We start from the raw sequence: 14,360 nt of genomic DNA, 5'->3' as shown, positions 1-14,360 counted from the left end.
ATGTTTTTATATTATTAAACTTGAAAACAGGAAAACTAGACTTTATAAAAAGGAATCAGTAGACTGGAGAGATAGAGCAATGTTTGCTCTTGCAGAAGACCTGGGTTTGGTTCCCAGAAAAATATTTTTTAAAAAAGAATCAGGGTTGGAACGATGGCGCAATGGTGGGTCTCCACCACATACATGAAAGCCCGGAGGGTATGGCAGTCATCTGTAATCTTAGCATTTGGGAGGCAGTGATGGGATCCCTAGGGCAAGCTGGCTTGCTAGATGAGCTGGATTTGGTGAGCTCTGGGTTCAGTGAGAGACCTTGCCTCAATAAATAAAGTAGAAAGCCATCAAGGAAGCTACCAGACTTCAACTTTGGGCCTCTACAAGCTTGTGCACATATATGCATATGCAGTGGCACACTTACACATGCACTCACACATATTCAAACATACATATACACAGGCTCATCACACATACATATGCATGTAAAAAACAAAAAGGAATCAAGTAATCAAAAAATGCATTTGAATTTCAACAAATAACTTAGTCCTTATTAAGCACCAGGGTAGTGTTACACACATGTGCATAAAACCATACAGACAAAGGCCTACCTAGATCCTCATGGGGATTATACCCAAGGCTGAAGGAACTAAAAAATAAACATATAAAAAGCAAATTGAATGGTATCAGATAGTAGCCAGGACCGTTAAAAAAATAGAGCTGATAGTTGAAAACTGACAGTAGGTGGAGAACTTCCTGTGATGCTCAGATTGTCCTAATTTTAGGATAGAAAAATCTTGCAACTCAACAAATCCCCAGACCTAGATGAATTAGGATAATTGCCACTCAAGGACATCCCTAATTGGATAATTTAAAATCCAGACTGCTATAGAATGTGAAACCTTACGATCACCACCACAATACCACTGGCAGAGTCTTCTACCCATGACATCATACAGTAGGTTATAGTCAAAATGTATGTGCACTAAAAGTATTAAAGAAAACTGCCTTCAGTCTGTATAAAATATGCATGAAATATTAATGAGTTTTTTGTTTACAATTGGGTCTCATCTCCAAGCTATCCCATTGTATATATGCCAATACTACAAAATCAAAAAACAAACCATAAATCTGAAACATTTCTTTTTCCAATCTCTTGGACAAGTGATACTCAATCTGCAACAGGAAACAGAATGACCAGTGGAGGGGCCTGGAGGGATCAAGAGATGCCTCTCTGGTGATATCTGAGCTGAGGAGAGGACAGTGCAGAGGAGCTGCAGACAAGATGTTCCCCCTTCTGATATACTCCTCAAAGCAATTCTTGCTTTGAGAAGAATAAACTTATATGCAATATTTTTCTTTCAGGCAGAATATAGAATTATCTTATTTCATTCCCACAAACCAAAGTGGTAAGCACTGTTGTTTCTATTTTACATGATAGTCATTTTTCTACATGAGTTCAAAGCCCACACTAAGAGAGGAAGGAGTGACTTTAAGCCACATTGGAAGCATCACTTTATCATAATCAAAGCATTAAAAGACAAAGGAAAGGAAAAAAATCTTGAAAGTAGCAAGGGAACCAGAGATTCCTCAGTAAGAGCAATGACTAACTGTATCAGAAGCCAGACGGGCAACGTTGCACATCATGAAAAGGAGGACAGATGATCCAGCAAGAGTCCTATTCCAGGCAAAATCATCCAGCAAAATTAAATAGGGACTGGAGAGATGTCTCAGCCATTAAAGAGCACTGACGACTCTTGCAGAGGACCCAGGTTCAGTTCCCAGCAGTGATGTGGTGGGTGAAAACCATCCATAACTCCAGTGCTAAGAGATCTGATGCCCTTTTGTCTTCCACAGGCATAAAAAATTGAAACAAGAAATAAATTCAAGACCAAAGAAGATGGTAGAAAAGAAGGAGGAAGCAGAAGAGGAAGAAGAAGAAGGAAAAGAAGAAAAAGGAAAGAAAAAGAACCATTGTGGCTTACAGATTTCCCTGCAAGAAAGATTAAAGGGGATCCTTCATGTGGAGATGAGAGGATAGGAAGCAGAAACTCAGTAACTGGTAAATGAAACCACACAGGTAAGTAGGAAAGACAGTATAAAGAATTTTTGTTTGTTAATATTTTCTCCTTTTGTTTAAAAGCCAACTTCATAAGCAAGAAATATAAAATTTGCTTATGTGGGCAAATATATAGATTATAGGAACAATTGCACAAAGGAGGCAGAGGAAATGGAGCCGTGTTGTAGCCAAGTTGTCACATATGATTAAAATTAAGCTTGTTGTAATATAAACTTCATCATTGTAAGTTAAGATGGTGATTATTATACTCAGGATAACCACTAAGAAAAGAAGTAAAACAAATAGCAAGATTGTTAAAATATCGTATTGTATATGAATGTCTCAATAATTATTTAATATTAATGTGTTATTCCAATCAAAAGGCAGAGTTTGACAAATGTACTAAAAGATGACTTTTAAAAAGATGGTTCATCTCAGGGCTGGAGAGATGGCTCAGTGGTTAAGAACACTGGTTGTTCTTGCAGAAGACCTGGATTCGAATCCCAGCACCCACATGGCAGCTAAAAACTGTCAGCAACTCCAGTCTTAGGGGACCCAACAGCCTCTTCTGATCTCCATGGGCATTGCATGACACAGGTGTACTTACCTACATGCAGGCAATACATGCATATACATAAAATAAAAATAATAAAAAAATTTTTTAAGTTAAAAAAAAAGATGGTTCATCTCAATCTTGCCTACAAAAGATACATTTTATATCCCAAGACACAAACAATTGGCAGTAGAAACATGGAAAAATATTCTGGGCAGATAGTAGTCAAAAGCCAGTTAGAGTGACTCTATTAATTAGCTGCTAAGACAAAAAAATGGCTGCTGAGCAGTTAAGAGCACTTGACTGCTCTTGCAGAGGACACAGTTCAATTCCCAGTACCCAGAGACTGCTAACAACCTTCTGTAACTCCAGTTCTAGGGGATCCAGCACCTTCTTCTGACTCCAGGGGCATTGCACGACATGGAGGCACTTACACACATGTAGGCAATATGCTCATAAGCATAAAATTAAAAAAAAATTAATTAAAAAATTGCTGCTGAAGAGACTAGAAACTTTATAATAATGAAAGTGTCAACTATCAAAAATACATTATAATTATAAACATATAGGTACTCATATTGGAAGAAATAAAATTATCTCCATTTGAAGATGATATGATCTCATCTATCTATGATATCTTTCATAGAAAAATCTCAAAGAATTTGTAAAATTTTTATTAGAAAACGGGGCACAGTGGCACCCAGGAGTGAGAGGCTCTCTGTGAAAGTGAGGCCAGCCTAGTCTACATAGTGAGTTTCAAGCCAGCTGGAGCTACAGGGAAACCCTGTCTCAAAAACAAACAAAAAGCATCCCTCCCAAGCCCCCCCCAGAACAAAACAACAATAACAACAAAAGTTCTTATTAGATATGATAAGTGAGCTTCCAAGATTGTAGAATGTAAGATCAGTATACAAAAATCAGTTCTAATTCTATATGCTAGCAATAAACTATCAGAAAATGAAGCTTGGAAGATAATTCTATTTATTAGCATCACAAAAAATAAAATCTTTTAGAATAATTTTGAGAAAGTATATGCAAGAGCCATATGCTAAAGACTATCAAATATCATGGAATGAAGGTAAAGTTCTAGATAATTGAAAGGTATCCCATGTTCATGAACTGGAAGAATTAATATTGGTTTATAGAATCAATACAAAGGCCTATCAAAATTACCACTGCTTTTTTTCTTGCATGGAAAAGTTTGTATTAATATTTAAATAGTGACAAAAGGGACCCAGTATAGCACAAACAAAGCAATTTGGGAAAGAAGCAAAATTGGAGGACTCAAATTTGAAAACTAATTCCAAAGTTAGTCAAGATAATATGGTTTGGGCATAAAGGTAAACACGTTGATCAATGGAATAGAATTGAGAATCTAGAAACAAATGCTTGTTTAGTCAATTGATTTTGGACAAGGGTGCCAAGACAAGTTGATGCAAAAAAACACCATCTTCTTAAAATGTGACACTGGGGCAACTAAGTATTCACCTGTAAAAGAATAAAATTAGACCACTCTGTTCCACATTATGTCCAAAAATAGCCTCAAAATGGATCACAGAATTCAATGTAATAGCTTAAACTAAATTAGGCAATAGTTTCCTGAATATGACATCAACAGCAAAAGCAACAAAAATTCTGACTTTATTAAAGTGAGCAAGAAACTTTTATATTTCAAAACACCATCAAGAAAGTGAAAGCACAAGTCACAGGATGGAAAAATAATATTTTCAAGTCACATACCTGGTATAGAACTTGTATCCAGAATATAAGAGCTATTTTAAAACTGAACAATAAATCCTTTTTTAAAAAATTTATTTATTCATTTTTATTTTATGTTTATGCGTGTATTGCCTGCATGTAGGTAAGTGCACCCATGTTGTGCACTGCTCACGGAGGTCGGAAGAGGCTGTCAAATACCCTGGGACTGGAAAATAGACAAATGCTCAATTAAAAGGTGGTTTTGAGGTACTGAAGAGATGGCTCAGTCAGTAAAGTGCTTGCTAGGCAGAGATTAGGCCCTGAGTTGAGCCCCAGAACCCATGTAAAAAGCTGGCACAATGTGTTTGTAATCCCAGCACTGGGGATTCTCAGACAGGAGATACCTGGGTTTCACTGGCCAGACAGCTTAGCTTAATTGACAAGGTCCAGGCCAATGAGAGATCCTGCCTCAAAAACAAGGTGAATGGCACGTAAGTAACAATACTTGAGGTTGACCTCTGTTCTCCATGTGTGTGTGTGTGTGTGTGTGTGTGTGTATCTGCACATACATGTACAACCCCCCACATACAAGAGCTTTGTGTAGTATGATTCAAGTAGATATTTTTCTCTGAAGAAAATATGCAAATGGCTGATAAGCACATGAAAAGATCTCCAATATTTTAGTTTTTAGGACAATGCAAATCAAACCACAATGACATTCCATTGCACATATTCACAAGGATGATGAAAATAAGACAGATAATACCAAGGGTTGGTAAGGAGAGAAACTGGCACCCTAGGCACTGGGATGGGGGAATGCCACCACTACTTTGGGAAACAGTGTGTCAATTTCTCAAAATGTTAGTTTCCATATGATACAGTAATTCCACACTTAGGCATGCACCCAGGAGAACTAAAAACATATGTCCACACAAAAACTTCTTCAGGAGCATCCTCAGCCAAATTATTTAAGCAGTCAGTGTGGAAGCCACCCAAGCACTGATCAACTGGTGATCGCACAAACAAAACATGATACATCCACACATTGGATCTTATATGTTCATAAAAAGAAACAAGGTGTTAATATATGCTACAACTATGAACCTTGAAAACATTATACACTGAGTGAGAGACACCAGACTCCTAAGACCACATAGTGTATTTTTCTATTTATATGAAATGCCAAGGCCAGGCAAATCCGTGGAGATAGAAATAGGGTTAGTGGCTGCCAGGAATGTTGGAGAAGAAAATCTAGAGACTGCTGATGGACACAGTATTTCTTTTGAGGGCGATGAAAATTTTCTGAAATTGAATAATGCTGATCGTGCAGTTCTGTGACTAAAAACCACTGGATTCACACATTTAATGGGTTTATTTCATGCTATGTTAAATATATCTCAATAATGTTGTCATAAAATATTGCTATTCTTATAGGGAAAAATCTATAAAAATAGAAATACATGCACAAGTTAACTCCCTTCCTTCCTGTATTCCTTTTTATTATTATTATTTTGTAAGACAAGGTCCTGCTATGTAGCCCAGATTGGCCTCAAATCCAATATCCTGCATTGTGAGTTCTGGGATTACAGGCATTATGCCCAGTTCTAAGTAGGCTAATTTCTACAAGACAAAATAACTATGGCAAGGGTTCAGAACTATACTTTAATGCCTCATTTTCTCCTGCCTTTTTAGGTGGTTAGAAGACCTTGTAGCTGAAATATATTTCCCAGCCACCCTTACAGGTAGGTGTAGCCATTTGTCTTGGCTATCTAATAACTTCAAAGGAAATTGCTAGCACCCCACCTCCTCCTCCTCATACTTTAAGTAGGCAGACAGACACATTTGGGGGTACTGAACTACCTTTGAATAGGCTGTTAAGACCCATAGACCAGAGGCTATGTTGCAGGGCCAATCTTGAGAGCAGAGCCTTCTCAGACTCCCTAATAGCAGAGAGAAGCAAACTCTCCAGCAGGCATGCTGTTGACATTTTGGTTACTTTAAAATTTTTTTCATTTTATGGCTTTAGTTTTTGAAAATTTCATACATGAGTATTGTATTTGCATTATTTCCACACTTCTGAATCCCCCACCAACTCTTTCCATGCCCCCCCGTTCATCTCAATTTTCTCTCCTCTTCTTTGATTATTATTGTTACATATGCATACATATATTTATAAATATGTATGCATGTAATGCACTGAATCCATTATAATTCACTGAGTCCATTTGTGTGTGCCTGTGTTTAGTGCTGCCCACTTGGGGTTAGATAAACTCTCAGGGTGCTTAGTCCCTGCAGAAAACTGGTTCTCCCTCCTCCAGCATTCATTGATTACCTCTAGCTCTTCACCTGGACGTGGGGCCCCATGACATTACCCCATCCACTTTGACATGCCATTTGGTTTTGTCATTATGCAGATCTTGTTAGACTACCATACTATGCAGCTTCCTACCGTGTCTAGAATGCATTAAGTAGCATGAGGTGTCTTTTCCCTCCAGCTCTTACAATCTTTCTGCCCCTTCTTCCATGATGTTCCCTGAGCCTTAGATGTAGAGGCTGCATTGTAGATGTGTCACTTAGAACTGGGACCCTCACAGGCACTTATTCTTTGCCTACTTCAAAAGTGGTCCAACCAATCTTCTAATTTGTAGAATAACGTCTTCAGTGTCATGGTAAACTTTTTAAAGGTGCTTTTTCCTTTTCATGTATCAATGCCCAAATGGTTTCAGATGAACAACAGTGAGGGCATGAGGATAAAGAATCACAATTCTGTCCTTCTGGGATTTGAGCATAGAAGAGTTTGTCACATGCATAAATAGCAGAAAGTGCAGTAAGTATAAGAGCAGAGATTCATATCATATATGTAGTTCTGTGAAATATGTGTGAAGTTCTGGAGAACAAAGGCAGGCCAGCCTAGACAATGCAGATGGCTCTTTGCTACCTAAAGCACAGAAAAGAACTTCAGTAGACAAGATGGCGAGGGTGACGTGGTGGGAAAGAAGAGTACACTTGTAGGTAGCCAGGTAGAAAGAAGGGGTGGAGGCCTGGCCTGATGCACAGTTATTTTCTTTGGGCTGACTGTGCAGGCATCGGGGCTAAAGCACAGGGTAGATGTCCAAGCGGGCACTTGGAAATCATGCAAAGTGGTGGTAGCTGAAGTTCTGGATGGGGCTAAAACCAAACAGACTGGCCTATGGTCAGATAGCTTCCCACATCAATTCTGTGTGTGTGTCATCTTTTTTTTTTTTTAACAAAACAAAACATTCATTTTAAAAAACAATTTAAAGTTATTTTTAATGTTAGTAATTTTATAGATAGAAAAATAGCGGCAATGATCTCATTTCTTGTGTATATGTGCATTCATGTCTCTGTGTGTGTGTGTGTGTGTGTGTGTGTGTGTGTGTGTGCGTGCATGTGGAGGCCAAATGAGTTTTGTTCTTCAGACACTGTTCACCTTGGACTTTGAGACAGGATCTCTCACTGGGACCTGGGGCTGATGGATAAAGCTAAACTGGCTGGCATCAAGATTCAGGAATTCTCCTGTCTTTGCTTCCTTTGGTGTTTATGTGACTTCTAAGGGATTCAGCTGAGATCCTCGTGATTGCATAGCAAACACGTTCTCACTGACCCATCTCCCCAGGTCCTGATTTCATTTCTTCTATCATCAGAAAACAATTCCTCCTTTTCAGGATAAAACATTCAAGGCACAATATCAATATAAGAACATATAAAACAGAATGAGAAATTATGTCATCTTCACTTACTGTCCAGCGAGTTTTTCTAGCTAGTTGACAATTAGTGGGATGTCTTACTTTTCTTCCAGTAATACTTGTTAGAATTATCTGAATGCCAGTTTGGCACAACAAACTTATTCTTTAGTAGTAAATCAGCTATGTTCAAAAGCTTTTTTATTTTAGAATGTTAGAGTGACAGAAAAATGCAAAATATCGCATAGAATGTCTATTTCTATCCCCCTTTCATCCAGTTTGCCTTAATGTTAACCTCCTACGAAACCATAGTACCAGAAAGCAGAGTCATGAACAGTACTGTTAATTAAATTCCAGACCTAATCAGACTTCACCAGCTTTCCCCTTCTTCTCTCCTCTTTTCTGTTTCAGGACTTAACTCACTACCTAAAATTGCCTGTGCTCTTTAACTTTTAAGATGCGCCTTAGTCTGAGTTAGCAAACACGAGGAAGGCGGGAGTGAGAGTTATGGAGCAGCCATCTGAGATTAGATCGATTGTTAATGAAACCTTAAGCTTGTCAGAGGGTAGTCATAGCGATCATCCAGCTTGAAAGCACCCTGGAAATTGTGAAGCACTGCATTCTATGAATAAGATCATTCATCCATGCATTAGTCCTGAAAACATTTACTGGGCACAGGCCATATTGTTGATACAGTGTGGAGCCTGACAAGCCTCCATTCTGTCCCGGCTGGCTGGGAGTTCTAGCCTCGTAAGTCTCGATGCCTACCACTAGCCCTAAGATGACAATTACTACCTTCCATTAGAGCTGTTCAGTGAAGATCCCATCACAGGCTTGAAAGAGTTAATGTGCTCCCAGTGCCTCCCCCTCCCCTGAGCCTGGGAGCCTTGTACCAGCTCTGCCCAGTCCGACATGCATTAGGCGCTGAGTATGTATTTGCTTTTCCCCTGTGTTTACGTCTCTGTTTTCTGTAAAGTCTCCTAAACCACAGCCATGCCTTCCAAGATTTCTGACAACGTTATAAATTTCATTAAGAAGACGAAGCTTTACAGGGCAATTAACTCGAAAAGTGGTACAAAGCAAGAGCGGGGAGATACGGGCCGGCTCTACTTAGTTCTGAACTCTGAAGCTGAGATAAGCCCTATCGAGCCCGGGTTGTGTTTAATGTTCACTGCCGCTTCCACACCACTGCTACAACCCCGCGGTCACCGTGTTAACACTCCCCAATATCTATTACAATTAGTTTTTGATTAAGAGGCCTAACATGGCTTTTGAAGCTTTTTATGTTGTGTCAAATGGCCAGTGATGGAGTGAGCCGGGCAGACACCTCCCTATAACAAAGCATATTGTAAAAGGTTTCAAGTGAACTATTTTATCATCCTAATGGAAACCAGATGACTCCAACTCCCCCCTTAATTTCAACTATTTACTGAAGAGTCCTTGTTTTGAATTACTGAAAGATTTATTCTGAAATGACGACCTCATACATTAAGAATCGCTAATAACAGAGCCATTGAAAATTTGGGAGACCTTTTAAAAACAACCCAAGTGGTTTTCACAGAGGGTTTATTTTAGTTTATTCTTTCCTAAGGTTTAAAGAGTGCACAGGCTTTTGTCCTTTTCTGGCATTTAATTATTATTCTAATTATTGTTTATGAGAATTTTCTTTGTCAAGCTCCATTTTTCCTGCCAGGGTTTCAGTCAATAGTCTTGATCTCTTACCTAAGAGAGAGGTCATTGGTGTTTTGTGAAGATGGAGAAACTTTGTTTAGTTATGTAGGATATAATTCCATGTGAGCTGAAAATATATTCAAGTTTTATAACAGTTTAGATGACACAAAGAAAAAAATATTGTGAGGCTGAGGAGAAGGTTCAGTGGGAGGACCTGAGTCTAATCCCCTAGAACTCATGTTTAAAAGCTGGGCACTGTGGGGCATGCATGCCCATGACCATAGCACTGGAGAGGCTCAGAAAGGACCCCTGAGGCTTGCTGGCCAGCCAGTCTAGTTCTAGCTGAATTAGTGAGCTCTAGAGTCAGTGAGAGACCATGTCTCAGAAAATAAGGTGGAGACTGGCAAGTGAGGAAGGCACCCACCATCCACCTCTGGCCTCCACACACATGGGCATATACAAGCATGCATACTCACGTATACATGAACAGACACACAAAATTTGTGAACTACAAAGTGCATTTATAAATTGAATGAAGGTGACGTAGAAACAGGCTATAACTTGTGAGACATAAAAGCCCTTTAGAAAATAAGTTTTTGATAATTTAAAGTGGCAAACAGTTGTACATACTTACAGATTGCAGTGTGGTATTTCAGTGTATAGGAAACCTAGTCATTAGATCACTGTGTTTGGTGCGCCCATCATCTGGAACACTTGTCATTTCATCAGCTTTCTAGCCATGAAGTGAGTGGTTTGCACTGCCACACGTTCCCTACAGTGGCCATCTCGCTTCATCGCCGGAAGCCTGAAAATGGTGGTTCTGCTTGATCGTTGGGTGCGTCCTCTAAAAACAGAGTTCAAAATAAACTGTCGCTGTTTAGAAATTAGTTATTTCAGGCATTTAATTCTAGTGATGGGAAGCCGATGTAAACAGTTATTCTACGGTGTGATAGGTTATCACTCGTCTTTAGGGGCATCATGGAACCCTACCATCCTCTCTCCATCTACCTCCTCTTCTTTCTCAGTCTGTGGTAAGCACCACTCTACTCTCCACTTCTATAAGATCCATGAGGGTGAGATCATGTGGGTTTTTCTCTCTCAGTGTCTGCTTGTTTTGTTTCACATAATTGTCTCCATGTCCATTCATCCACGTTGCCCCAAATGACAATATCTCACTCATGTTAATGGCTGAATGACAATATTATTCTACTCTATGTGTATTGGCTGTCGTGAATACTGAGCAACTTTTACTGCCTATCTTTTTCTCACACACACTTTTACTTAGTTTTTCTGACTTTGACCATATCCCTGCCTTTGAAACTCTATCTTCACATCTGTGGTCCAAGGACTAAGCTAGAATCAAAGTCATTGACTCTCTGATATCAGAGGTGCTTGGAGATACTTAGTCCCTGAAATACAGGTTTTGTCATAGGGAGACTGTGGAATTCTTGGTAAGGGACTTGGCACTTCCCATGATTAGTTGTGTATCCCTTGTGTGATATTGGTTGTCAGTGGAACTAGATTCCTTCCATGGAAAAGGACAATGTGAACTACTTCACAGCACGCTGGGAAATCCCAAGTAAAGTAAATAAGATTATTGTATAGAGTATGGAGCAAATGCAGTCTGTGAATAATTCCCTTTTCTTCATACTTATCTTTTTTAAAAAATATTTTATTATTTTTACTTTATGTGTATGAGTGTATTGCCTGGATGTATGTGAGTGCATCCATGTCATGCAATGCCGCAGAGGTCAGAAGAGGGCTTCGGATTCCCCTGGAACTGAAGTTAAGGATGGTTCATAGCTGCCATGTGGGTGCTGGGAATTGAACCTGGTCCTCTGCAAGAGCATTCAGTGCTCTTAACCACTGAGCCAGGTCTCCAGCCCCTCATATCCTATCTTACTAAATGTTTCCAGTACAATCTGATTGAATGAAATCTCTTTGATATTTGCCTAGCCTTAAAAAAATCATTTGTTGGGGCTGGAGAGATGACTCATTAGTTAAGAGCACTGACTCTTCTTTTACAGTCTTGCAGAGAACCCAGGTTTGAATCCCAGCACCCACATGGAGGCTCACCCTCTTCCGCCTTCCGTGGGCACTGCATGACATGGGAGCACTTAAATACATGCAGGCAAAACACTCAAACACATAAAGTAAAAATAAATTTAAAGAATTTATTTATTATAAATGTAGTGTGTACTTGCTCTGTAGCAGGTGATATCCAAGGTTTGGAAACCCTCAGACACAGAGTCCTGCCTATGTATAAGGTAGGTCAAAGACAGTAGATAGAGAAGGTTAAGAGAAGTAGACAGAGGTAAGCAGAGAAGGCGATTTTGGGGGGTCAGGTTGGCCACTCAGTCCAGACTGTGGTTGAGACCTTACTCTTTATAGAACAAGTCGGCCATATATGATCACATGATCACTGCAGACAGCCTCCTTCACCACCCTGGAGCATGGCAAGACAGGTGATCTGATAGCATTGTCCATCTGGAGGTGAGGACTCCAAAGCTGAATTGAACAGAACCATCACTATTTTACTACTATGATTAATGAGATCCATTCAAAATAAAACTTTCTGCTACAAATGTGGTTACAGTCAATGTGTGCAAAAGTTTAGATGAAAAAAGTAAAGAGATCTTGTTTAGTATTATTTTTAGAGCCTGTTTTCTGAAGGGCATTTCTTAGATGCTGTGTTAGTTACGTCTCTCGTAACTGTAACCAAATACCTGACAGGAAACAACTTCAGGGAGGAGGGTTTATTTTTGGCTCACAGTTTGAGAATACAGCACATGCTCTCCCCATCATAGCAGGGAAGGCACCTAATTAAGAACAGCTACTGCTGTGGGCAGGAGCGTGAGGTGGCTGTTCATGTTGCATTCACAAGCAGGAAGAAGAGAGAGAAAGAGATGAATGTTATGCTCAACTTTCTCCTCTTTTCCTGCTCTATTCATTCCAGGGACCTAGTCTATGGCATAGTACTGCCCACTTTCAGAGATAGTCTTTCAACCTTAGCTAAAATTTTCTGGAAGCACTCTCCCAGGCATACCCAGAGTTGTGTCTCCTTGGTGATTCCAAATCCAGTCAAGTTGACAGAGTGGATTAACCATCTGAGACCCATTCATTTCATTCCTTTATGCTGTTGTGTGCCATTAAAGTGCCGTTTTCTAAGCATGGTACTCTGGTGTGGCTATGGCTCATCCCCAACATAGCTTATACTGAGGCATTAGTGTTTTGTGTAGGGCTTAATGGGAGGTGTTTGGGTCATGGGGATGGAGCGCAATGAATGGATTAGGACTTTTCTCACAGTAATATGCTAGTTGTTATGAGAGGTCAGCTCCATTTTCTCTCTACTTTCTACATCCACTTACCCTTCTGTTTTCTGCCTGCCGGTTTCATCCTCCTGCCCTTAGTCTTCATAGGCTCCAGAAATCTGTGCCTAAATATACCTATACTCTTTATAAATTATCCAGACTTAGGAATTCTGTTATAGCACCAAAAATGGACTAGTACATATGGTTTAAAGATGAAAACAGTAATCTCTGCCTTCATAAAGGAATGAGGAGGCTTTTGGGGAGATGACATGCAGACCCACAACTGTAGTTCAGAGGTAAGCAAAAGCCACCTGAGTAATCACAGTAGAGTGTTCTGATGAACTGCAGAGGGCTACACTGAGGTGGTAGAAGTTTATAGAAGACCCATGTCAAAAGTAAGGGTGATGCAGGAAGACTCCTTGAGAAGACATGAGACAGCTCATCTCATTGAACCCATGGTTCATGATAAGAGTGCACATGGTAGGCTGTGCCTGTGGAGGAGAGTACCAGATTGTGAAGCAGTAGACCGATGCACTCCTGATATTCGTGCCTGTCCAGTCTACCCCTCTTGCCACTGGGAAGCAAGCTTCCTTCCTCTCAAATGTGTCCTGATTATGCCTTTGGATCACCTGGTTTTATAGTCCACCTTGGCAGATGGTTAGAGGCTGTTATTAGTATAACCAACCTTAAATAATTTGATTTTCAGGTTGAATATGTCACAATATCTCCTATGGGCTTGATAGTCAAACTACATATTTATTGAAAAAATTGGATTTATTTGCATTATATTTGAAAGCATTGCTGGTCGCTCATCTGTAAACCATTTGGCTGCACTTATAAAAATGTCTCAATGTGAGTTTTATTCACATGGTTCTAAGTGTTTCAGGTCCTCACTGATATTCTGCTTCCTATTATTTCTATTGCCTTACTTTATTCATTTTGTTTTTCCAAATATTCTTATAGACTACTATAATAGCATTTTTAAAAGAGATGAGAAAGTGGGGCATGCTGGTTCATGCCTGTAATCCCAGCACTTGAGGGACTGAGGCAGAAAGATTGCTATGACTTTCAAGCCAGCCTGGGCTACACAGCAGTATCAAATCTTGGAGCGGGGGATGGGAACAAAGGAGAGGAAATGAGGTGGGGGGAGAGGAGATGAGGAGAAGAGAAACTCTATAATAATTTTATTTCATTTTATTTATTATTTTTCTTTTTATGTGTAAGCGTGTATTGCCTGTAGGTAGGTAAGTGCACCCATGTCATGCAATGTCCACGGAGGTCAGAAGAGGCTGTCGGATACCTGGGTCTTCCGCAAGAACAACCAGTGTTTTTAACCACTGAGCCATCTCTCCAGGCCCTATAACAATTTTAAA

The 14,360-nt window shown here is 39.7% G+C and overlaps 1 long non-coding RNA gene across 1 annotated transcript in view; it reads left to right on the top strand.

Moving 5' to 3' along the window:
• Window positions 1-14,360, top strand: part of LOC103749462 — a 203,102-nt gene that overhangs the window by 127,386 nt on the left and 61,356 nt on the right. The window contains exons 12-13 of the long non-coding RNA XR_607944.3: window positions 1,849-2,071; window positions 5,994-6,043. This is a non-coding gene — a long non-coding RNA (uncharacterized LOC103749462). The remainder of the gene's footprint in view (window positions 1-1,848; window positions 2,072-5,993; window positions 6,044-14,360) is intronic.

Source organism: Nannospalax galili, unplaced genomic scaffold (genome assembly GCF_000622305.1).
Source record: "Nannospalax galili isolate Female #2095 unplaced genomic scaffold, S.galili_v1.0 scaffold63, whole genome shotgun sequence".
Taxonomy (NCBI): Eukaryota; Metazoa; Chordata; class Mammalia; order Rodentia; family Spalacidae; genus Nannospalax; species Nannospalax galili.
The sequence above is the reverse complement of the archived record's forward strand: the minus strand, read 5'-3'. Positions and strand labels throughout refer to the sequence as shown.